Source organism: Pelodiscus sinensis, chromosome 4 (assembly GCF_052426305.1).
Source record: "Pelodiscus sinensis isolate ZL-2025 chromosome 4, ASM5242630v1, whole genome shotgun sequence".
Lineage (NCBI taxonomy): Eukaryota > Metazoa > Chordata > Testudines > Trionychidae > Pelodiscus > Pelodiscus sinensis.
This window is the reverse complement of record NC_143055.1, coordinates 118336913-118359230: the sequence shown is the minus strand read 5'-3', so window position 1 is coordinate 118359230 and position 22318 is coordinate 118336913. Positions and strand designations below refer to the sequence as shown.

General features: G+C 44.5%; 1 protein-coding gene across 1 annotated transcript in view; it reads left to right on the top strand.

Annotated features, from left to right (window-relative positions):
* GRID2 (glutamate ionotropic receptor delta type subunit 2) overlaps positions 1-22318 on the top strand; it is a 1117109-nt gene that overhangs the window by 575071 nt on the left and 519720 nt on the right. The window lies entirely within an intron of this gene.

The following is a 22318-nucleotide window of genomic DNA, read 5'->3' as shown; positions in this document are numbered from 1 at the left end:
AGTGCGGATGGTCATAAGTCAGGGAGCGGCTGTAATTTCACCATTTTTGTGTTCATGAACTGTTCTGAACAAACGTGCTTTCTATAGACGTACAGGCAGTCCCCGGGTTACATGGATCCGACTTACATCGGATCCCTACTTACAAACGGGGTGAGGCAACCCCGCACTAGCTGCTTCCCCCCAGCAGACCAGGGAGACGTGAAGCGGCTTTTCTCAGCAGACACCTCAGCTTGAGAATAAAGGACTGAGGGAAGTGAGGTGTGGGAGAATAAAACTGAGCTCTGGAGAAATGTTTGGCTAGAGTTTCCCCTACAATATGTACCAGTTCCGACTTACATACAAATTCAACTTAAGAACAAACCTACAGCCCCTATCTTGTACGTAACCTGGGGACTGCCTGTATTCACAACTAGTTTGTTTGAATCTTTAAAATGTATCAAAGTTAAGTCTTCAGGTTGTGAACTGTTCACTTCAGCTATATGCTATTCCTTTTGATAGTTTCTGACTGGTTGCTCAGGTAACATGCTGTCAAATTTATTTTCTGATTAGATTATACATTTTTAAATTAGTACAGTATAAAATTATCAATAACAAATAGCAAATTGCACCTAGCTATATACAGACACAGAAATACAGTCCCAGCTCCAAAGAGTTTTCGATGGTGAATATTATTGCCCACAGAACTAACATGCTAATTTGCATATAAACACGAAGGCACACAGGGTATGTGTACACTACAGTGTTATTTCGAAATATCTTATTTCAAAATAGTTATTTTGAAATAGCTTATTTCGAAATAATGCGTCTACACACACAATGCATTTGAAATACATTTTGCTATTTTGAAATAGCGCATCCACATTGAGTGGACTCTGAATAGCATTTAAGGCTGGCCGAAACCAGTTCCAGCAGGGCACCAGGTCAGGACTTACTGTGTGAGGCTGCTGCCTGAAGGCTATCTGAAGTCTGTGCTTAAAGGGACCCCCCCGGACAGCCAGTTCTCGGGTTTCCCTGCTTGCCTGTCTACCTCGATGAGGGACAGCAAAGCATTTTGTCTCTGCGTGCTGTGGTTGCCCTCACTTGGGACACTACAGCACTCGGCAACATGGAGCCGGAGCTGCCCCTGGGCACTCTGGTGTTTCTTGTGGATGCGTTGCTGTGAGCCTGGCTGCACTTTCTGCAGGCTGCCATCCGAGAGGTCCATCAGGGGGCTGTCAGTATCCAGGAGGCCCTGTGGGAGAACTTCCACCCTGAGGAGCACTAAGAGCCTCCCTGGCCTGCCCCACTGGGGGCTTGTGCCTCATTCCTCCCTCACGTCCTTCCACTTACTCCTCCCTAACCCCCCTTCCTGATGTCAAATAAAATACACATATTTTCATGAACACAAACTCTATTTAACAAAACTGGGTGAGGGAATGAAACTCAGGTGAGAGAGGGGAGAAGAGAGGGTGGGAGAGGGGAGGGGGAAACCTGGGAGGAGGGAGCTAGAAGGGGGAAGCAAGGGGAAGAAGGGGGAGGAGAAGCTCAGGGGTGAGGGTCTCGCCCGTCCAACTTGATTGTCATGCAAACCTGCTCCTAGGTTCGCATGTGGCCTTTGGTAGCCAGGCTGGCAGCTATCCTGGCATAGACGGCCGCGTTTCTCCATCTAGTGTGGAGATCATGGACATTGGGGGCATCCCCCCCAAACCTGAATAATGTCTATGATCGCCACCCTGGACCAGGAAGGCACCCACCTTCTCTGGGCCCTGGCAGGCTCCTGGGAGCTGGCAGACTGCTCCTGGGGAGCGGTGGAGGGCTGGCAGCCAGTGGCTTGCTGGCTCATGTTTTGGGGCCACTGGGTCAGAGGCATTGACTGCTGGCTCTGGGCTGGCAGACTTGGAGCTGGCACAGGCACTGTGGCGAGAGTCTACCCCTGTTAAGGGCTCCGGGGAGGAGGGGAAAGAGAGAAGTATTCTTGGTTGAGGCCGGAGTGGCCACCAGGACACCCTGGCAAGGCTGGAGGCCCCCTATTTCAAAATAAGTGTCTACACAGCACTTATTTTGAAATAGCTATTTCGAATTTGGCATTATTCCTCGGAGAATAAGGTTTACCAAATTTGAAATAAGCACTCCGCTATTTCAAATTTATTTCGAAATAGTGGTTTGGCTGTATAGATGCTAGGAAAGTTATTTCAAAATAAGGGCTTTTATTTCAAAATAACTTTGCTGTGTAGACATACCCACAAAGAAGGGCCATTTCCTAAATATGCATGTAAACAAAAATCTGTTTATACAGATATTCATGAATAAAAAAGAGAAGAAACATTGCAATTACGTAGCAGTTGAGTATAAGAAGGAAGAGTCACATTGTTTTTGCAGCATTCAATTTGTTCAGTTTGATAGTGTAGTTCAGAGTCCTTTATGTCTTTAGTCTCTGTTTCAGAATCCCACTATGGTCATGATTTTATTATGTGGATGTCTGTCCACTAGGAATAGGCTTGAGATTGTTAATTCATTGTGTGCCCTGTCACTTCCGGAAGTAAAATGAGAGAGGAACCTCTTTACTAGCTGTGAAGAGAGCCATTGGCAGAGCAGCCAGCAAGCAATGTCAAAGCTGCTCCAACTTTTTTTTTCTCTCTCATGGGAACACAAGAATTGCTGGATCAAATAGCCCAATATCCTATCTCTGACAGCAGTTAGTACTAAATGCTGTAGAGGAATACTCAAGAAACTCTGCAGGAGACAGCTTTGGAATAATCTGCTCCCTCCTACTCTGTAATAGTTATAAGCCAATTTTACATCTTGAAGTTTGATATTTTATGTCCTTTCTAATTTTTTTCAGTTTCTTATAACTGTGAATAGTCTTTTTATGCATATAAATATCTCATCCTTCTTTGAAGCTTGCTAATGCCTGGTTTCAGTAATATTATGTGGCAGTGAGTTCTAAATTCTAATGATTAGTTTGTGAGTAGGTAATTCCTTCTATAAATCTCGAATACGTAAATTCATTGTCCTCTTATTCTTATCAGATGAGAACAGAGTTTCTAGATCCACTTTCATCTAGAACTTGTATTATTTGCATTCGTTTGTCAAGTTCCCTCTTATTTATCTCCTCACTATTAGTAAACAGTCCCATTCTTTTCAATCTTTTTTTCTTATCAGAATTTTTTCCCATGTTCCTAATAATTCTTAAGGCTTGTATCTCAAGTCCCTCCATTTCTAAAGTAATTTCATTGTGATTGTGTTACCAGTCTTGAGCACAGCATTGCAGATGAGAGGTTCACTGATTTATATAATAGCATTATATTATCTTATTCCATATTAATCTCTAACTCCTTCCTTATGCATTTTGAATTTGAGGGGCTGGAGGGTGACCAGAGCTTTTCAGAATTAGTTAATTTAGAGCCTCTTTGAGTCACCAAGCTTTTTCTCTGCGAATTCATATGCCATCATTTTGCCTATTCGCCTAACTTTCTTAGGCCGTTCTCAAATTCCTCACAGCCCTTTCTAGACTTGAAGAAAGTAAATACTTTGTGTCATGTCTCAATTTTGCTACTTCTCTGCTCAGCCCTTTGGCTAGTAACAAATATATAAAAGAGTACTAGTCACAAAGGAACCTTAAGAAACCTGCCGGTAACCTTATGACATGACAAAATTGACCATCTGTTCTTACTCCCCTATCTCTCTTAGACATTTTTTGAGACATGATAGTAGCTTATATCCATGACCACTTAGTTTCTTTAGTTCCCTTTTACAAAAGATCTTGTCAGAGGCCCTTCAAAATAAAACTGCACAATTGTGACAGCCCTTAGTTCATTTCTATTACAGGTTGAAACTCTCTTAACTGGGATTCTCTGGTTCAGCAACATCCATTGTCCAGAACAGACGCTGCAGGATCAGAGAGTGCCAGTGGAGGGCCAGCAGCAAGGATCCCTGCAGGGCCAACATGGCAATGGGCTGCCTGCAGTGAGCTGATGTGGCAGTGGGGCTGCCCCGCTGGGTTGGGAGCTGTTGGGCATGGCTGCCTGGCAGGTCCCAGAGACCCAGTGCGCACAACTGCCCACAAGTCCCAGAGCCACGGCAGCAATGCTGCCCCGCAGAGTCGGCAGTGCAATGGGGCCAGCAGCAGGTGGGGGGCTAGCCAGGAGGCTAGTGGCTTTGGCCAAGGGAACCGGTGGCAGGGGTAGAGAAATGACCTCCCCTGGTCTGGCAAAATGCATCATCCTGGACCAGTCAGGTCTCAAGAGTGCTGGACCAGGGAGGTCCAACCTGTACTCAGATTTAGGATTTTCATGAGCTATAAAGAATAAAAAAATTACAGTAGCTTGGGTTTGTATAAAAGGCTTGGGTCAGGAACTAAAATGAGATTAAAGGGAGGAACAGTTGGAAATAACTGTCTTGCATTTTAAAAAGCATCACAATAACTCCTATATTTTATGTTGTATCTCCTTTCCTAAGTTTTCCTTGTTTCTTGTCTTTCTGCATTATAGGAGGAGAGAGAGGTGTTGGCATTCTACGTGTGTAGTCCATTTTGGCCATGACCATAATAGATAACTCTCTTCCTCTCACATACTGTATTAAGTAGTTCTTAAAAAACTGAGAATTCTTAAAGGAGTTTCTGACTGAATCCACTGTGTTGAGTTTGGTCACAGTGCTTATTTATATAAAATTGTAATATATCTGTGTATATTCCAATAGCTTGTTTTTCTCAGATTCAAGTTCTCCTTTGTGTACAATGTTGTGATTGGATGTATACCCCCATTCAGACCCTGAAGAGATAATTGTGGGCCCGAAAGGGCAATTATCAAACCTGGCTGTATCGAGACAGAGAGAGAGCATGCCAGGTATAACTGATGATGTAATCCATCTGGAAACCAGTTGGGTGGAAGTTTGTAGCAGAAAGAGGTTTTAGGTAGAGAGTCTGCAGTCAGTCTTTGGGAAAAGGTAGAAAGGGGTACAAAGAGGCAGCAAAGAATTGCTACTGAGGAATGTGGGGTAAAACCCTCTGAGGTAAAGGTATATAGACCACAGAAACCAGAGACAGATGGAAGAGCTGCTGTAACATCCTTGGACTATAGTGGGGGGAGATGCTGTGACTGCAGAAGAGATTGACTAAAGTGGAATGTAGCCAAAGTATCAAATTTGAGGAGGGCATCACTGCAGAGACAGAGCAGTCAACAGTGGGGGTACTACCACCATATGGAGATAGAGCTATGATGCTACTTATAGGCCACGCCTGCCCATAAGAAGGTGCTTCTGAGGTGAAGAAATGGAGTTACAAGTACTCCTGTCAAATAGTAAGTATAGCTATTCAGACGCCATGACTATCTAATTACACAATATCTAACATTCCTACTGAAGACCCATGTACACTTCCTTTGTATTGCTCTGAGCTCATATTGACTTGGGACCCAATCCTGCAAAGACTTAGCATGCACTTAACATTAAATGGGTAATACATTTACATTAAAATAATGGTGTTTAAGCACAGCGGGTGGGATAGGGATGAGGGTGCAAGATTTGGGTGGGAGATGGGGTGCAGGAGGGCTGAAGGTAGGGTGTCTGACCGGGGGAGGGGGAAAGAGCAAGGGAAGGTGCAGTGTGTGACCAGGAGGGAGGATGCACGTGCAAGAGTGGGTGCAGGAGCAGGCTGGGAGTAGGGTGTCTATCCAGCGGGGTGACTGCACAAGTGGGCTGAGGTGCGGGGTCTCAGAGGGGAGTGCATGAAGAGGGTGGGTAAGCAGGGTTTGGTCATGTGTGAGCGAGGGGTACTTACTTACCTTAATGCCCCACGCCACTCCCAGGCACTGTGTTCAGGCACAGCCTCCTTTTGCTCCCATTGGCCCTATTATGGCCAATGGGAGCAGTGGGGAAAGCCTCCAAGTAGCAGGTCCACATGCTGCTGTTTCCCTAACCTAGGGAAGGGGAATGGCAGCATGTAGAGATGCTTTTGGCTCCACTTCTTCCCCATGAGCTGGATAGCGCAGCGACGCTCGGGGCTTTCTCTCTTCCCCTTCTTCCCAGCAGGAACCCAGGACTGGCACTCCAACCTTGCAGGCAGGGGCAGGGGTGCAAGGCTGGAACACCAACTCAGGCTCTCCACTGCAGGAGCAGGGAGAGGGAAAGGTGCTAAGTTTGAGCTGCGGACCAACTGGAAGGTAGCAATGGACCACTAGTGGTCCATGGACCGCAGTTTGAAAACCACTGAGCTAGAAGATAAAATTAAAACACCATTAGAGTAAACGCTGCCACTTTTTTTGTTGGTAATCAGAAATATTGTGTTTACTTTTTCTTAGCTATGAATCAATTTTTCTTATAAATTGGTGAAATTAAATAACTAAGGAAACACTTTATATATAGCTCTGAAATTATTTCCAGTAAAATTCTCATTCAATGAAAGAAAATATGCCTTTGGTATTTAGAGTGTAGCTTGTTACAGAAACACTGGGCTGGAATCCAAAATAAATATCATGCTAATCTGAATACTTTGTGCTTCAAAAAGGGACTACACAATTCGCATATCCATTTATCAGTGTCATAGGTTTTAAGATCAACAAATTGGAAATGATTTTCACTTTTATCTTGCCTATCATTGGTTACCTTTCATTAACTGAGAGAGAGAATCATTTGTATTTAGAATTAAGTACTTCTTTAGGTCAGAAGTGTTCATTTAAAGTGTGTTCTGCTTTGTAAAATAACCCAAATTCTTTCAGAATATAATTGGACCTATGTATTCCACTTATTAAGAGAGAGAAAGGAGTCCATCTTTCTAAAGCTATTATATTCAGTAGATAGAAGGCTCCAGTCTATTAAAACTCCCTTTCTAACAAAGAAAAAGGAAGTATTTGAAAGAAGCAATTGTTCCATATAAACCCTAATTAACTCAGTGAAAAAGAAGTGTATTCAAGAAGCTCACTTTGAAACTCCTGACATTTATTTTAAATTGAAAAGGATTTTTAAAAAAGAAATTTAAAATATTGACTTTATTGAAAGAATAAAATTAATCCTAATTAAAACAGACTTTCACTGTAAACTTCCTGGCATAGCTAAATTTAACTTCTCCAATGAAAAATTTTAATCATTGTCTCCAAGTCTTACTCCTGTGTGTCCATGTATCAGTCGTTATTGATCTACCAATAACTAATAGCTGGTCAGGAATTTTTGAAAGATAATGCCAATTTTTTAAAATGGAAACATTTGCAGAAGTGTGTCACTTTTAATTAAACAGATTTCTCAGATCCAAGATGGAATTTCTTCTCTCATTCCCATGCATGTACATCAGCGTATAACCCATCCAATAGTTTAAAAATATGCATTGGAAGTTCTGCCTGATTCAGGGCAGCGATCTGAGTCTCTCACATCCCAGGTGAGTGCCCTAAGCACCAGCTATTGGTTATTCATAGGTGAGTTTCTCTCTCTCCTGTTGGAGCAGTTCCAAGCTGTATGAATAATTAAATATTCATTGTGCCAAAGAGACAGAGACTGACTCCCAGTGGTTAAGGCATTTCACTTGCTTGTGTCCTTTGATTTAAGAAAGAAGGGCTTAAAACCCAAATGCTAGTATACTTGCCAACATGGGTAGCAAAGAATGGGTAGGGGAAAAATTCCCTGCTGAAGGAGAGAGCAGTAATTTTTGGAGTGAGTGAACTTGTTTGTCTTTTTTTGGTTTTCCTTTTGGTTAAAGTTTATAGTAAAGAGTGTTTGAGAACTTGATGGGACTAGGGTCAGAGGTGGGCTTAGCTGAGTATGCTTTGAAGGACAGGATTACGCTTGATCTTGACAAACTAGAGAAATGGTATGAAAGAGAATGAAATTCAATAAGGCTACATATAGAAAGGAACAAACAATTGCACAAAAGAAAATGGAAAATGACTGCTGAGGAAAGAATACCACAGAAAAGGATTAGAGGGTTGTAATGGATCAAAACCTAAATATGAGTCAACTTTGTAATAATGCTGCAAAGAAGGAAAACCATTTTGCCATGCATTAGAAGTGTTATAAGCAAAACATAAGCGATTCTTCCATTCTACTCAACATTGATTAGGCCTCAACTGTTGTATTGTGTCCAATTCCGCTTTTGGAAATGTGGACAGATTGGAGACAGTCTACAGGAGAGTAACAAAAATGATTAAAGGTATATAAAACATGATGTATGAGGAAAAATTGGAAAAAATTGACTAGTTTGGAGAAGAGAAAATGGGAAAGGAGGTGACATAGCAGTCTTCAGTTAGATAAAAGTTTTGGATAAATTGCTCGGTTTATCCACTGAGGACAGGACAAGAAGTAATGGGCTTAAATTGTAGCAAGGGAGACTTAGGAAGATTCTCTTAATGTCTAATCTAACTGTAAGGATTGTTAAGCATCGGGAAAACTTACCTAGGAATGTTCAGTCTCTGTCATCTGAGGTTTTTAAGAACACCTTAGACAAACTTCTGTCAGATGATCTGTTTGGAGTAGTAGATGACCTGTTGAAGACCCTTCATATACACCAGGGGCCAGGGTGATGGGGTCTTAGGGAAAGTTCATGCTCTGAATCAGACATAGCAGGGACAGAAGTCTTCAACTTCTCAAGTGAGTTTCATCACCGATGAGCTATTGGCCATTCTGATGTGGTGGAATGGGATCATTTTCTCTGTGGGTTTTTTTGGGGGGAAAGATTTCAAAAGGTCTTGGGTCAAGAAAGCTATTTCCCACCGACCTATACTAACAAGGGACTGGCACACTGACTCCACGTCTCCACTTGTGGGAAGATCGACACTGTAGCAGTTAATCTTCCAGCAGTTGATTCATAATTCTCATTGTGATTCTGTGTCATCTGTGAATAAATGTGAAGTAACTCTACTCACCTGAAGTAAGTGCAAGTCATAACAAGTGAGAACAGAATCAGACCCCTGTTCGCCATCATGTCTCTATTTCCATTTTTGATTTAATAAGTTCTGCATTATGTATCAGATTGAGTTCTCAATGGAAATAATGGAATTTAGTGTAAGTTGCAATGGTGCTTAAGAAAAGCTGATCAGCTGGGGAACCGGGGGAGGTCCGCACATGTGAGATCTCAATTTGGCCATAATTATCTTTAATAAGACATAAGAAAACATGATCTATGAAGGAAGACTGGAAAAACTGGCCTTGTTTAGTTTAGAAAAGAGAGGACTGACAGGGGATATGATAGCAATGTTCAAGTATTTAAAGGGGTGTTACAAGGAGGAGAAAGAACAATTGTTCTTCTTAGCCTCTGCAGATAGAACAAGAAGCAATGGGCTTAAATTGCATCAAGGGAGGTTTAGGTTGGAAATTAGGAAAAACTTCCCAACTGTCAGGATGGTTTGACAGACATCTATTGGGGATGATCTAGGCAGTGCTTGGTCCTGCCGTGAGGGCAGGGGACTGGACTCACTGACCTCTTGAGGTCCCTTCCAGTTCTAGGATTCTATGAATCTATGATATGATCAGTATTTCAAAGTAGGATGTTGCACCTTGTGCAACTTGCAATGCTGTGGAATAAAGCTGAGAGACGTGTTTACATGAAAATCATGTTGTAAATGGGCACTTTTAGTAATTTAGTGTAAAAACACAATCCATCCTTCTTGGCGTTTGGCTTTCTACACACACACACACACACACACACACACACACACACACACACACAAAGTAAGAATCAGCTCATATTTTTTCCTCAGACTTGACTGCTTCTAGAGTTCATAACTGAAGATTTCTCATCCCTTGTTCCTTTATTTTCCAGAGAGATACTTTTACTTCCCTTGTATCTAAGAGGTAGTTACTTCCCTCTGTAAGCCAGTAGATACCACTGAACCCTTTCCCAAAACAGTCAACACCTGCTAAAAGGTCAGTTTGGTGGGGACATGGAGTAGATTTCAGGTAAACACTGCCAGAATGTTACATGCAACTTGTTTAATTTTGGGAATGTTAAAAGCTCTCAACTCCAGTCAGGATTTGCCTAAAGTTTTGCAAAAGTTTCTTTAGCACTTGGGTAATTTGTGATTTAAAGGTGAAATTATACAAAATTTAGCTGGGCACAACCAATATTCTTACTGATATAAAGATACCACTAATAGTATGCATGTGAATAACTAGTGCCCTACACATATAAAAAATTTGTATCCACACCCATATCTGAAAAATGAGCCTTGGATATCCGCATCCATATTCAAGATATCTGCAAATATGCAGGGTTCTGAATACAAAATTTGTATCTGCATCCAACAAAATGAGTCGCGGATATCCGCAGCCATATCCAAGGATGTGGATATCTGCACCTATAAAGCGGTTAACCATGGATTTGCAGGGCTCTTTGAGTAACCCGTAATCCCCAAATATCAGTGTGAAGAAAAACCTGCTTCCTGTGAATGTTTGCAGATGGTGATTTAAAAGGGAAACAAAGGTAGGAGTCATTCCTACTTGGAGTAAATGTCTGTTAATGCCGCTTTGTTGCAGAGTCAACAAACTTCAATAATTAGATGACTTGATTAGACTCTCTTTTATAGAGCACTAGAAGATTTACTCGCCATTGCTCGAGTCCTTAAGTTAATTTTGTTTTTCTTCATTTAAATCATTGCTCTGGGGTCAACCTTGGGATAACATATTCCGTATCCAGGCTGCTCCAGAGAGAGAGAACCCAGCCCTCTCTCACCTCAGCAACTTGGGGCCAAGTGAGAAGCACCTGTCCATGGCTGCTGCAGATCCAGTGGGCACAGCCTGGGGTAAGCTGCATGTCCCCCAAATGGCACAGGTCCAGGTTCGTCAGTCCCCTGTGCTCCCCAGCCAGATTGAGGAATAGAGCAGACTGCGCATTTCCCCTCACTCCCTGATGAAGGCGAACAGGCAGCAATGTTCCCGTATGAATCAGAGGGTGAGTGCAGCCCGTCGCACTTCCTAATGGGTGCTTGGGGGTGAAGGGAGGCTCGGAGCTGGGGCAGTCCCAATCAGGAGGGTACCCCCAACCATCCCCTTTCACCTGCTCTCTGATTGACCTGAGTCAGTCTCTTTTCTATATGGTTTTGTGTGTCCCTGTACAAATCAGGTGTGTGTGTGGCAGGAAGGGCTTTAACTCCCAACCCCCTCGCACAAGCATACCCTTATGCTTAAGTTATAAGAGGAAGCTGTATACCGAATTTTGTGATCCTAGCTCTTACTGTTTAGAAGGAGTTCTTTTTGTGTGTCCCTGTATGAATTGGGGTAGAGAGCTTCAGGCTCTCCCTCCCCCTATGCAACCAAATCTTTACCTTGCTTTATGTTATGATAAAAGGAAGCTGCATACCAGTTTTGGTGTTGCTAGTTTTTACCGTTAGGAGGAGTTTTTGAACAAATGGACGGACAGGCAGACAGGCTCGCTAGCTCACAGACGGACATGTTCTCTCATATATGTAGTAGATTGCAGACTTCATCAGCATTTCTTTTAATAAATGGGAAGAGACAAGCTTTTAGGAGGTGTTACCTCCTTCACAGGCAACACCTCACATTTGAAACAAAGAGCACATTTGAAATCAGGCACCTTCCTAAGGTAGTAAATTCTTTATGAAGAACCCAATCAATCATATTGAAAGCTAAATTGTGCGGGGTTGTGCCATTTTACAGTCTCAGCACCTCTACAGGACTAAGAAAAAACTTTTTCTGTCTTTCCCTGTCTGAAAATATTTCTTTTTAATGTATTTCTGGTACCAAAGCAGACAGTTCAGCTCTCTGGAAGGGTGAAGGAAATAGTACTGTTTCTTAGGGTATGTCTACACTATGTGCTTATTTTGAAATTAGCTATTTTGGAATAACTCCCAAAATAGCTTTTTCAAAATAGCACATCCACACTACAAATGCCCATGGAATCAGGGCAGATCCATGTAGAAATAGTGTGTCCACACTGATTGGAGGCTGAATCTCATTTAAAGTCCCCTGGAAACACTCCCGGCAGGGCATCAGGATAGCAGTCACTTTCTGGAGCTGCTGCCTGAGGCCATCTCAGGCTTGTGCTTAAAGGGGCTGCCCTTCACAGCTGTGTTGCAAACTCTTCACCTTTGCCTACCTCCTCGAGGTATAGCAAACTCTTCTCTCTGTGTGCTCTGGTTGCCCTTGCGAATCTCACAGCAATTCTACCATGGAGCCGGGCCTGCTGCAAAGTACTCACTGGCTCTTAGACCTCATGCTGCCCCTCCTGGAGCAGTTACTGCAGGCTGCCCTTGTGGCACTGCAGAGCCAGGACCAGCAGCTCACTCTGGGGCACCTCCTCACCCCACTGCATGTGCTGCTCATGCAGCACAGCCCCTCCAAGCCTCACTTGCACACTGTGCACTGCCACTTCTGGCGTCGGGACACCAGTTCCAGCTGGTGGGACCAGATCATCACGGAGTGCTGGGACAGCCAGCAGTGGTGGCACATCATGGTGGGACAGCCAGAACTTCCGCTTGCAAAAGGATGCCTTCTTGGAGCTGTGCCAGTGGCTTCTCCCTATCCTCAGGCGACCAGACACCCACATGCAATCTGCCATACCCCTGCAGAGGTACATCACCATCGCTATTTGGAACCTTACCTCACCAGACAGCTACCGCTCCATTGGGAACCAGTTCAGCCTGGGGAGATCTACCGTTGGGGCCATACTCATGCAGGTATGACTCTTTTACAATTGTCCCAGGAGCACTGGAATGGGAATACTGGAATGAGATTCGCTAGAGAATGCGGGGTGGACTCTCCCTTCCTGGAAGTTTTTCAGTCCCGCCTTCACAAAGCCCTGCCAGGCATGGGGTAGTTGGGATTGCTCCCGTTGTGGGAATGGGATTGGGCTTGGGGAATTCCTGAGGACTCTGGCAACCCTGTGATTCTATGTTTATATTCTTCTACAGGTGGTAAGGGCTATCAACACCATCCTTCTGTGCAGGGTTGTCATCCTGGGTGACATAGGTCATCACTGGCTTTGCTGCCATGGGCTTCCCCAACTGAAGGGCTTGAGGATCATTGACATCATCCACATCCCCATCTAGGCCTCCAATTACATCAACAGGAAGAGGTACTTTTCAATCATGCTGCAGGCCCTCGTGGACCACTGGGGCAGCTTCACTGACATTAACACTGGCTGGTGTGGAAGGTGCATAATACCCACATATTCCACAACTCCAGCCTGTCCCAGAAGATGCACACCTGCAATTTTTGTCCGACTACACCATCAAGATTGGGGATATGGACATGCAGCTGTGCATCGTGAGTGACACAGCCTACTTCTTGTTCCCCTGGATAAAGAAATCCTACACAGGACACACAGACCCCACCAAAGAAGGGTCAAGGCTAGGTTCAGCAGGGCCCACATCGTGGTGGAGAGTGCCTTTGGCTGTTTGAAGGTGGGGGTTCCACTGTCTCCTCACCTACCTGGACCTTGGAGAAAGGAACGTCCCCCAGGTGAGGTGGCGGCCTGCTGTGTCCTGCACAATAAGTGTGAGAACAAGGAATAGATGTTCCTGCCAGGGTGGGGGACAGAGGCCAAACAGTTGGCTAGGGCCTTTGAGCAGATGCACGCTGCTGCCATCTGGCAGGCCCATCAGGAAGCTGTGTGCCTCTGGGAGGCCCGGAGGGAGAGTTTCAGACAAGGCCAGCAGTGACGTCCTCCCCTCGGCCTCCCACAAGGAGCCTCTGCATTTCGCCTCTGTGCTTTTCCTCTCTCACCTCTCCCTTCCTACCTTCCCTCCCTTCCGACCTTCCTCCCCCTTCCCTCTCCTGCAGGTACAATAAATCAGACTTTTTGGTTTGAAACAATCAACTGTTTTTTTTTAATTTGGGGTAAATATAACTGGGAAGGGACTGAGGAAAGAACCTAGGATGGGGAAGAAGGGGAGAGAAGGGGCTGATGGATAGGTCTGGGACTGGCACCTGCCTTGGGTGATCCCACCACCTCATGCAGGCCCCTTGGACGCCATGTGGGAAGGCTAGTGGGAGAAGCCAAAGGGGCAGGTGTGGGGGGTTCTTGGGAAGGAGCAAGTGCAGGGCAGGTGGCTGCTGGACCACTCAATTGCAGTGATTAGGCGGTCGACAGCAGCGGTATATGCCATGCACATGCTCTGGGTCTGCTGGGACAGCTCCTGCCAGATGGTGCAGCACAGCTGCAAGTCAGCATCCCACCTCTGTTCCTCCTCCTCGAGACAGTGCTGCCGGGCATGCGGGCAGGCAATATGTTCCTGCTGCAGGTCCTTGCGAGGTCTTCTGCACTGGCAGCTCTCACAGGGTCAGGAGGATGGTGCAGGAGATGGTGGACATGCCTCACTTGCAGCTGATCCAACTGTGAAGAAAAGTGAGAATGGCAATCATCCCAGGAGATGCTGTACCTGAAGTCCAGCCTTCATCTCCGAGCTGACGCCGAAAGGTTTAGGTTCAGATGATGGCGATGTGCTTTGAGCAAAGCCATCTGTAGCCTAGACAGCATGCATGTGCCCCTTCTGGCCTAGGGTTGTGGCCGTCCAGCCATAGATATCAGTGTTCCTACATCTGGTGTGAAGATCCTGGAGGATAGTCTCCTCTACCCTGACCTCGGTGAAATCCAAGATCTCCTGGTCCTCTTTTTCTGCCCCGGGCAAGGGCTTGGGAGCTTGCTTCCTGCTTGCTAGCAGCCCTGGGGGGCTTGGCGGGAGTACTGGAGTCAGCCATTGCTGCACACAAGAGTGGTGCTTTGTGTAACATGGCTGTCAAGACCTTCCTTGTGCCACAAACTGGGGCTGCACCTTTAAAGGCTGCAGGGGAAGGGAAACCATAGAGTTCTGAAGGATGTAGACAGAGTGGCCACCAGGGCAGCTGTGAGAAGCTCTGGCAGACAATTATTTTAAAATAATCACAGCTGCCCAGCCTACCCACACCCTATTTCAAAAGAATTATGTCAAAATATGCATTATTCCTCGTGAAATGAGGGTTTATTATTCTGGAATAAAAAGCCTGTTATTTTGAAATAAATTTGAAATAATGGGCTTGCTGTGTAGATGCTCACCTTATTATTTTGAAATAACATTAGTTATTTTGAAATAACGCTGCAGCGTAGACGTGCCCTTTGATAATAGATTTTTTCTTTATTTCCTATTGTCTTTTATATTGGCTAGTATAAAGTTTAAAATTCTATGGCATTTGTACACAGTGAAAATGGCTGTCAATCATACGTTCATAAAGTGTTCAGTTCCAGCGTCACGTTATTCAATCTAATTTTTCTGCAAAAGTAAGATTCAAGCATTCATCATTAATGCACAAAATATTTATTCCTCTGAAGGCCAATAGTATATGCTTAGTGACTCCTGGAATGTGTGAATCACAAATGATGTATAAAGCATTTAAACGTATTTGAAAATTCCTTGTTAGTATATCAAATACAGATGAAGAAAATAGCATGAGCTGTAAATGTACACTTTCTCCTCCGAGTAGATTTGACTACTAGATTTTTAGCACAGGATGTGCTCCAGAATTCCCATTATGTTATACCCAGTTCACAGAGTTCTATTCACTGGTCTAGAAAATGAAGATAATACCTTGCAGTGTGTTATGAGTATAAATTCATTCATGATTCTAAGGTGATTAGTACCACTGAAGAAACAAGCTAGACATTGACAGATTTTAAGAACAGACACTATCTGGGTCCAATTCTGCAAAATGCTGAGCACTCTGATTCGCATACAGCAAAGCATTTAGCATATGCCTACTTTTGATCATGTGAGCAGTTTCATTTCTGGATTGGAATAAGAGAACTCATCACCTTTGAGGATCAATCCTAATGTGCATGTTCTTGTGAACAGTATACAAAAGTCTCAGGAACATTTATTTGGAAACAAGAACATACTTGTTAATGTACCTGTGGTGAAAAGTGTATTAAGGACCACTTCCAAATGGCAACATCTTGTTTTAAACATGCTCTTTGAACTACTCCCATATGGTTTGCCACACAACTTCGTTTGACCTTTGTTCAAAGACCTCATATACTGGACAATGGATTTTTGCTGGTCTCTTGGGTGGTTGTTTAAGACAGATTTTGTTGTCTAAGAAAAGATTTTATTTTATTTTATTTTTACAAGAAGGCATTCCTGTACAGCTGTCATATCCACTTTTCAAAAATAAATATCAGATGACCCGTTACAGAGATACACACAAGTTAGGCCAGTTTAATAAAGTCCTATAAAATTATCACATTCTCTTTAATTGATTGCAAAGGCTCATAATTACCCTGAAGCTGTTTTCAGCTGCCTGATGACTATAATATTCTCAAGTCTGTCTCTAGACTGTCTTAAAACTGTTTATTACTCATTTGGCTACTTGCCAACTTCTGGCACTCTTATTTCACTGTGCCTCAATAAACATATGATTTATTCAGGCTTATTATTGAACTATTTTCTTTTGGTCTAGCACCCTCGGGACCTGAGCTGTCCTGGACCAGGGAGTTTGCTGGACCAGGGGAGGTCAGTGCTCCCCTGCTGGTTGCCACACTCCTGGGCTCCCCTCCTTGGGGCTCCCTGCCCTGCCACTGGCCCAGATAACACTGGCCTGTCACAGCTCCCCACCCTGTTGCCTGCCTGCTGCCCCAGGGTTTCCCAGGGTTCCTGGCCGGGGAGTTCTCCAAGGTTCCCAGCTAGGGCCACCTGGCCACTCTACCCCATGACTAGGGCCACTGTGCTGCTGCTGAAGATTCCAACTGCCTGCCTCCGCCAGCCCCACTTCAGTGGGGAGATTCCCTAGCAGAAGCTGCCTGGTCATCCCGACCCCACTATCACCGGGGGTTCCCTGACCAGGGTGGAGACTTCCCAGTTTCTACCTGACCCAGACAGGGCTCTCCAACCCCTGCATTGCCCCCATCTTCAGGGCTTTTTGGTCCATCAACATCCATGGCTTTACAGGACCACAGATGTTGCCAGACCAGAGAGTCCTGGATTTGGGTACATATCTACCAGATTGTATTAGTAAATATCTATCATTTGGATAAGGAGAGGGACATATATGCCTCACCTCTGCAACTTGTCTTGTTGGAACTTCTTGTTCTGAGAACTTCTTTAACAATCAGCTTTTTCATTGGATATACCACTGAATTCTGAGATATATATCGGTCCATTCTGGATTCACTGTAATGCAGAGTTACTGGGATAATTAAAAAACAATGACTAATCTTGCAGCAACTTAGAGTCTAACAAAAATGTAGATGGTATCATGAGCTTTCATGGGCATAATCCACTTCTTCAGATGAATTTAAGGGGTCCAGTTTTCAAATAAATAGCACAGAAAGCGAATGGGAATGGGGGAAAGGAGGAGAGGAAGAGGAGGAAAAAGAAGGAAAAAAAGTGAGAAAGAAATTTTCAATTAGAGTGTCCATGCTAAATGAAGCTGATAAAAGTACTTAGTGCCCATTCTAAGTACCCTTTGTTTTGTTTTTTATGTCAATAGGATGTGGAATGTAGCGGACCATCCAGCTTTGTTTAGACTTCTGTTGTAGGAATCAAACTTGTAAATGAAATTAAATTCTGTAGCTTCCCTGTCAAGCTGACTTTAGAAATTGATTTGAAATAATATGATGACTTTGAGATCTATTAATGAGTGCCCAGGCAAGTTAAAATGTTCTCCAACAGTGTGTTGCCTTTTTGAATATCTGATTTGTGTCCATTAATTCTTTCTCATAGAGATTGTCCAGTTTGGCCAATAAATACGGCAGTGGGGCATTGCTGGCATTTGATGGCATAGATCACATTAGTGGATGTGCAATTGGACGAGCCTCTGATATGGTGGTTTACATCAGGGGTCTCCAAACTACGGCCCGGGGGCCGGATGCGGCCCGCGAGGCCCTCTCATCCGGCCCGTGGAGACCTTTTTGGATTCAAAGGCAGAAGAAGTGAGATTGTTTCAAAACCCATTTGAAGCAGATGTGGCCAGTTGCCCAGATGAACTGCAGCTGGAAGTCATTGAGTTGCAAGCAAATGACCTCCTTAGGGACAAGTTCAAAATAGGACTGGTGGGTTTTTACCAGTTTTTGCCCAAGGAAGACTTTCCTAATGTCAAAAATTTTGCATCAAGGTACCTTTCAATCTTTGGAACAACATACCTGTGTGAACAAACATTTTCAAGAATGAAATACGTGAAGAACAATTTGAGAACAAACTTGTCCGATGATAATCTCAGGTCACTGTTGATGTTAGGGACAACAAATCTAAAGCCAGAAATGTCTGCTATTTTGGCATCCAGGAAACAATTTCACCATTCACACTAATACAGGTGTTCATGTGTAGTGTATGAATGTGTTATTAAATAATAACTGAATAAAATAATATTAAATAAATAATTAAAAACAACATCCATGTTTTGATTGTTTTTTATTTGGACCTCAAGTGTGTAGTCGGCCCCCGAACTGCTGTTTGATAGTTAATGCGGCCCTCGGGCTGAAAAGTTTGGAGACCCCTGGTTTACATGGTTAGGTCCTGTGATGATGTTGCTTGTATAGATGTGTGATTGAGTTAGCATCAGGGTTGATTGTAGGGGTGGGTTCCTGGGTGTGGAGGTGTGCTGCATGGTTATTGGAAAGAATTTGTTTGAGGTTAGAGGATTGTCTGTAGGGAGGATTGGCCTGTCCCACAAGGCCTGTGAGAGTGAGGGGTCATTTTCCAGGATAAGTTGTAGATTGTTGATAATACATTGGAAGGATTTAACTTGGGGGCTGTAGGTGACAACAAGTGGTGTCAAGTAGGGCCTGTCTTGAAGTAGCTGACGCCTGGGTACTTGTCTGGCTCTGTCTATCTGTTTTTTTTAATTCTTTGGATGGGTATTTCAGTTTTAAGAATGCTTTATATAAATCCTGTAGGTGTTTGTGTCTGTCTGTGGGATTAGAGCAAATCCGGTTGTATCGTAGGGGCTGGCTGTAAACAATTGATTGGGAAATGTGTCTTGGATGGAAGCCAGAGGCATGTAGGTAAGTGTAATGGTCAGTAGGTTTCCGGTATAAGGTGGTGGAAATGTGGCCATCGTGAATTGTACTGTAGTGTCAACAAAGTGGATCTCTTGTGTGGACTGGCCCAGGCTAAGATTGATGGTGGGGTGAAGGTTGTTGAAATCCCTGTGAAATTCTTCAAGGGTCTCCTTCCCGTGGGTTTATATAGAATCATAGAACTGGAAGAGACCTAGAAGGTCATCAAGTCCAGCCGCCTGCTCTAGGCAGGACCAATTCCAACTAAATCAACCCGGCCAGGGCTTTGTCAAGCCGAGACTTAAACACCTCTAGGGATGGAGACTCCACTACTTCCCTAGGTAACCCATTCCAGTGCTTCACCACCCTCCTAGTGAAATACTTTTTCCTAATATCCAACCTGGACCACCATAACTTGAGACCATTGCTCCTTGTTCTGCTATCTGTCACTACTGAGAACAACCTCTCTCCATCCTCTTTCGAACCTCCCTTCAGTAAGTTGAAGGCTGCTATCAAATCCCCCCTCACTCTTCGCTTCTGCAGACTAAACAGACCCAACTCCCTCAGCCTCTCCTCATAAGTTCTATGCTCCAGCCGGCTAATCATTTTGGTTGCCTTCCACTGGACCCTCTCCAATGCGTCCACATCCTTTTTGTAGTGGGGGCCCCAGAACTGGATACAATACTCCAGATGTGGCCTCACCAGAGCCGAATAAAGGGGAATAATGACATCTCTGGATCTGCTGGCAATGCTCTTCTTAATGCAACCTAATATGCCATTAGCCTTCCTGGCTACAAGGGCACACTGTTGACTCAAATCTAGCTTCTCATCCATTGTAACGCCCAGATCCTTTTCTGCAGAACTACTACTCAACCGGTTGGTTCCCAGCTTGTAACTATGCTTGGGATTCTTCCGTCCCAAGTGCAGGACTCTACACTTGTCCTTGTTGAACCTCATCAGATTTCTTGTGTCCCAATCCTCCATTTTGTCTAAGTCATTCTGGACCCTATCTCTGCCCTTAAGCATATCTACCTCTCCCCCTAGCTTAGTGTCATCCACAAACTTGCTGAGGGTGAAATCCATCCCCTCATCCAGATCATTAATAAAGATATTGAACAAAACCGGTCCTAGAACCGAACCTTGGGGCACTCCGCTAGAAACTGACCGCCATCCTGACATCGAGCCATTGATCACTACCCACTGGGCCCGGCCTTCTAGCCATCTTTCTATCCATCTCACTGTCCATTTATCCAATCCACATTCCCTTAACTTGCTGGCAAGAATATTGTGGGAGACCGTATCAAAAGCCTTGCTAAAGTCAAGGTATATAACATCCACTTACTTTCCCATGTCCACCGAGCCAGCTACCTCATCATAGAAGCTAATCAGGTTGGTCAGGCACGACTTGCCCTTTGTGAATCCATGCTGACTATTCCTAATCACTTTCCTCTCATCAAAGTGCCTCAAAATGGATTCCTTAAGGATCCCTTCCATGATTTTTCCAGGAACTGAGGTAAGACTGACCGGCCTATAGTTCCCTGGATCGTCCTTCTTCCCTTTTTTGAAGATGGGCACTACATTTGCCTTTTTCCAATCATCCGGGATTTCTCCCAATCTCCACGACTTTTCAAAGATAATGGCCAAAAGCTTCTCAATGACATTCCTCAGTACCCTCGGATGCATTAAGTCCGGACCCATGGATTTATGTACGTTTAGCTTTTCTAAATAGTTCCTAACCTGTTCTTTACCCACCATTGGCTGTCCATCTTCATCCCATCTTGCGTCGCTTAGCGCAGAAGTCCAGGAGCCGACCTTGTCCATGAATACAGAGGCAAAGAAAGCATCGAGTACTTCAGCTTTCCCCACATCATCTGTCACTAGGTTACCTCCTTCAGCCATTAGGGGCCGCACACCCTCTCTGATCACCTTCTTCTTATTAACATGCCTGTAGAAACCTTTCTTGTTATCCTTCACATCCTTAGCCAGTTGCAATTCCATTTGCGCTTTCGCCTTCCTGATAACCCCCCGGCATTCTCGAGTTATACCTTTAAACTCCTCCCTGGTCATTTGTTCAAGTTTCCACTTTTTGTAAGCTTCCTTTTTGTGCTTAAGTTCACCAAGGATTTCCCCTGTAAGCCAATCCGTTCTCCTACCATGTTTGCCTCTCTTGCTACGTGTCGGGATGGTTTCTTTTTGTGCCTTCAATAAGGCTTCTTTAAAATACTGCCAGCTGTCCTGGACTCCTTTCCCCTTCATGTTAACATCCCAGGGGATTCTGCCCATCAGATCTCAGAGGGAGTCAAAAACTGCTTTTTTGAAGTCCAAGGTGTGTATTTTACTACTCTCTTTTCTTCCTTTGGTCAGGATCCTGAAATCTACCATCTCATGATCACTGCTTCCCAGGTTGTCACCCACCTCCACTTCCCCTATTAGTTCCTCCCTGTTTGTGAGCAGAAGGTCAAGCTGTGCATGGCCCCTGGTCGGATCCTTCAGCACCTGTGTCAAGAAGTTATCCCCAACATTCTCCAAAAACTTCCTGGATTGCCTGTGTACTGCCGTATAGGTTTCCTAACAGATGTCAGGGTGATTAAAGTCCTCCAACGAGAACCAGGGCCTGCGATCTGGAGGCTTCGCTCAGTTGTCCGAAGAAAGCCTCATCTACCTCATCCACCTGATTCGGTGGCTTGTAGCAGACACCAACCACAACATCACTGCTGTTGTTTGCTCCTTTAAACTTAACCCATAGACTTTCAACAGGTTTTTCTCCCTCTTTATACTGGAGTTCAGAGCAATCTTAGTGCTCTCTTACATATAGTGCAACCCCTCCTCCTTTTCTCCCCTGCCTGTTGTTCCTGAACAGTCTATACCCTTCCATGACAGCGCTCCAGTCATGCGAGTCATCCCACCATGTCTCTGTTATTCCAATTAAACCATATTTCTTGGTCTGGGCCAGGGCCTCCAGTTTTTCCTATTTGTTGCCCAGGCTTCTCGCATTAGTGTACAAACACTTCAGGTGACCAGTTGATTGTCCTATCTTCTCCATTCGAAACATGGATCCTCCTTTCTTGCCCCTTCCTCTCTGCATTTCCTCCCGGTATCCAACTTTTCCACTCCCCTCAGGGTTTTGGTCACCGTCCCCCGATGAACCTAATTTAAAGCCCTCCTCACAAGGTTTACAAGCCTGCCCACGAAGATGATCCTTCCTCTCTTCGTTAGGTGGATCCCATCTCTTCCTAACAATCCTTGTGCCCATGGTCAAAGAAACCAAAGCCCTCTCTGCGACACCATCTGTGCAACCACGCATTTACGTCCTCAATTCGACGATCCCTGCCCAGTCCTTTCCCTTCCACAGGGAGGATGGACGAGAATACCACTTGTGCTCCGAATTCTTGGATCCTTCTTCCCAGTGCTACATAATCTGCAGTAACACGCTCA